Genomic DNA, 4,761 nt, shown 5'->3' with positions numbered 1-4,761 from the left:
AGCTAAAATGATGTTCTACATATGCTTAGCACATGAATGATATAGTGCATATGTTTGGCACTAAGATGAGTATGATATGTAAGCAAATTATGCCATGTTAATTGATATGCTATGTGACATAAAGCATGAATCAGAATTGGTGTGCATGTTTGACTTGCGTGTTTAGCCCTATCACAGCAAATTAAGTGCTGGCTTTATGGAAGAATGATGGCGTGTAAAACACGAGTTTGGTGGAGCGAAAAATCCTGCCTTGTGACTTTGATATTCATCAGTGGCTTCGGCACTGGATGATGACTTTGATGTGGCATAAGTGGTTTTATCACTAGACGTATTTGTTATGATGAAATAAATATTTGACATTATCTAAGGAAGATCGCTCTTTTAAGTACGTTTGATGGGCAATGTTGTTTGAATAAGCTTCCCGAGGTTTGTTTAATCAATGATTCTGATTGAAATATCATATGTGAGCCTAAATGATGAGGTGGATTACTAAGGTGGAAGCTATATTTGATAATAAAATGTTAAGCATAATAAAGAGGCCATATTTGGATGGCCATGAGTGGCTTATGAGCAGCCGGGTAGTATAAAAGTATATGCCCATAAGGAGAGCTACAATTTATCGCAAAGGGTAGAACCCTAGAATTGTGGTGTTATCACTGTAAAGTTGCGTTTGAGGTAACATGATACAACATAGTGTTTGATAGAGAGAGTACGGTCACTGCTTTAGGCATTGGACCACAAGTTATGGATTTGAATACAGGCTTTGAACACCTTTCATAGGGTAATTTGAGAATGTTGATCTAAGGTAATGATTTTTTTCCTTTGTATCGACCCAATGATGTTTTGATCTTGATATGCCTGTGGAGGCAAGACATGAAAACGTGAAAAGTGTTCCCCACACTTGTGCAATGCCTGATAAGTAAGGCAATTGTTGGATTGTGACCCATCGCATTTGGTGTTGTGATTTGTGAGTTGGAAGAGACAATTAAAAAAATTTCTAGTCGTACTTATGGCCGATGTTCTGTGTCAAGGAGTTTAGAAAAAATATGTGAAATGCACAAGAATTGCATTCTACATGCTTAAAGAGCACTAGTTATATGTTAAGTCCCTGATATAAATTCTGATTTAGCGATATTGGCTTTTAAAAAATGTGAAGTGTGTACTAACAAAGAAAGGCAAGATTTGTAAATTGTGCTATACATATTCATGGACTATTGGAAGCTTACCGAGTATGTAAGCATATTTTTGGAATTGTGTAAGTTATGAACCCATGTGTATAATATGAAAGCAATTATTCCATTGAGGGATTTTTCAATTGATGGCTACAGTTAGTGGTTGAGAATGAGATTAAGAATGCCTCTGCATGTATGTAAAGCACAATATGAAAGGCCTAGAGGCATCTATGTACACTGATGAGGTATATAGGTTAACCAGTGGGGGAAGCATGAATGATGTCATGATGCACACAATGAATTAAAGGATAATCAATGCAAGTAGCTAAGTTAGTCTTGTATGGTTCAGATTAAAGACAATGACACTTTGGGAGATTTGATAATAATGTCCACCGGGGCCAATGAGTTGAAATGCTATTGAGCATAAATTGAATTGTTGAAGTTATGAGTGGCTTTGAAGATAAGAGTTTGATCGTTTAAGTCCTCAATTGGAATTCTATGAAAGATGTGAGCCACAAAATGGCAGTTTGATGATTAGTTACCCTCAAATGAGTGACCTGACTGAAATTTGAGTTGTGATTGTTATTGTCAGTGATTGACATATTCTAAAGTGATTTTGAATAGTGGGAGATCATGATTTTAATTTATGGCTCAAATTTGAAGCATGTTTAGAAATCTCCTAGTTTTATGAGTGGGATTCATTAAATGCATGTGGTGCATAATGCATAGAATATGTGCTGCACTAGTACTATATTATGAATGTAGGCCTAGATGAGCATGCCTAAACTGGAGAACTGTGTATGTATCTATGTGAATGTGATTACCTAGATGGATGTAGCTAGGCTGATAAATGGTTTATATACTTGTTAATATATGTATTTGCTTGTGAATGTCATTGAAAAGCATGAGCTGTTAGACATTTAGGTGATATGTGATTATATTGGCTATTAGATATGGTGCGATTAAATCAATTAGATAATGATACTAGGAATTAGGGAATTGATTGCAAATTGGTTGACAGGATATTGGTGCATGATTTAATGTGACATTACACATGTATAAACAGCTAGGAGGCCATATTTACCTTCACAAGGAAATGGTTGATGTATATATAGCCAACAAACCTTGATTTCTGAGATATGTAGAACTTTAATGAGTTTATTAATAATGAGGACCAATACATGTGATTGTCACTATGTTGTGGACATATGGATATGTAGAGGCATGATGCTTTCATTATGAAAATGTGTTTTGTTCGAGGAATGAGTTTTGGACATTCATTTAATTTAAGGATGAGCGGATCCTGTTACCTTGTGACTATGTGTGTGTGCATGCAGGGGCTATGGTTTAATCTGCCTATGATTCCCACTTACAGTTTCGTGATACCACTCGTTGGGAGATTACCTTAGGTGATGCCAACCATTGGGAGATTACTCCGGTCGATGATGTGACTATGTCTAGGGAAGACCACTCAAAGATTATGATCTAATTTGTGTATGACATAACATAGCCTTGAATAGGCTCAGATGAAAATTATTTGAAACTGTTATGATGCCTTGGCAACTAATATTTGCCTATGGATAATTACTTTGATGCGACTTTGAGGATGAGCCTAGTACAATGTATACAAATGTGAATACTCCTTAGGGGTGAATCATGTGCCATTGAGATGGGAGATGTATGAATTAAATATAGTTAGTATTGATGAAACACTTCGAGGTAAGCAAATTATGGATACCGAATATTGTGATTATGCTCGACTACTAGAGTGAACCTATAGAACCTAGTTTGATGATGGTTTTAAAGTTAAACCTTGATTTGATATGCTTTAATTAAACAAAATTCAAGGATGAATTTTTATAAGGAGGGGAAATTGTAACTCCCGTCATTTTTTATATGAATTGTGTAAGGTGAACCAAACCAATTGATGAGCTAAATTGAACCTTTGGTGTATATGTTTAAGAATTCAATGAATGCCTATGTCCATAGAGAAATGGTCAAAGAATGTATGAGTATGTAAAAGCTAAAATGATGTCATGCATATGCTTGGTACATGAATGATATAATACATATGTTTGGCACTAAAATGAGTATGATATGTATGCAAATTATGCCATGTTAATTGATATGCTATGTGACATAGGGCATGAATAAGAATTGGTGTGCATGATGGACTTTTGTGTTGAATTTAAGTGAAACATGAATGATTGGAGGTTGTGGGGAAGATTTGGAATGAGTTTAAGCTTCAAACGAATCGATTTTTACTAATTTAGACCCCAAAAGTCGATCCCAACGCAAAAAGGATCGAATCTGCAAACTAAAGATTAAGGGTAACTAATAACACTAGCCCAAGATCGTTTACTGAACCCTTGTAGTCAATCTTAGGGAAAAAAATGAGATTTGAGGTAAATAATTTGGTCTAAGATTGAGTACCAAGTTCCCATAGTTGATCTTGAGGTGCCAAGTTAGCAATAATCAAGTTTAAAAGCCCCAAAATCGAAAAATCCTTCATTTTCTCCTATTTCTTCATTCTTTCATCTGATTTCTCTCACATTTCACCTCATTCAAAACCTTCACACTTTAATGCTAGATCATGGATTTGAAGTGCTAAAAGTGAGAGTTTTCACTTTCACATTTTAAAACCAAACCCTAGCTTCTAAAAATGAATTTTTGAAGCACTTAGAGTTGTTTGGAGTAAATATGAGCTGAGGAATGCTTTTAGAGGTAAGATTGAGCACTTTGATCAATTGATTTTCAATTTGAAAGGTTGATAACATAGACTCAAATTGATGCGACTTTGGTGGAAAAATTACTCTCTTGAGTTAGCTGAATATTTGGGGTAAACAATACATAATCTCACTTCTAAGGTATGGATTAGCTCATTGTTGAATGATTTAAGTTTACTTGTTGATATGCTAAGGATTTGGCTATTTTTGAAAAAAGCTAGCGCTTTTCGAAAGTTGGGATTTAATGGGTTTGCAATGTTTTGATGTGCCTAAAGGAAATTTAAAGCTATTTGACTAGTTTGTGAGCTAAAAACAAGATTGGAGGTTAAGGATTGAAGCTCGGTTGAGGAACCTTTGAATTATCAAGGTGACTGGAAAACTTTTATGCATAGGAGCATAATAACTAGGGTGCATATATGCTTCAATAATGATAGTGCATAATGTAAGCTATGTATGAGCTATAAGCATGTCTGGAGGTAAAATTCCTAGACTAGAAAATATGTGAGAATGATGTGATACGCCTAGAAGGATTATGCCTACGCTAATAATGTTAATACGAATGTGTATGTGATAAATATGTCTAGAAATGCTATGTCTAAACTAGTGAAAGTTATGAGAATTATGTGAGTAGCCTAGAACGATTATCTTAGGCTAAGTAATTAACACGCCATTGATTATGTTCTTGAGATGATAAATAAGGAATGACTACGACTGATTAAATATGTCATGATGACTAGTGTGATGAATTATGATATGATGTGAGGTATGTATGTTATATCCATAAATGATTCCGAACAATGATATGATGTGAGATATGAATGTTTCATCCGTAGATGATTCCAGATGATGATATGATGTCAGGT

This window comes from Theobroma umbraticum, unplaced genomic scaffold (genome assembly GCF_002168275.2).
Source record: "Theobroma umbraticum cultivar Fairchild unplaced genomic scaffold, ASM216827v3 scaffold_89.0, whole genome shotgun sequence".
Classification (NCBI taxonomy): domain Eukaryota; kingdom Viridiplantae; phylum Streptophyta; class Magnoliopsida; order Malvales; family Malvaceae; genus Theobroma; species Theobroma umbraticum.
Note: the sequence above shows the minus strand (reverse complement) of the source record.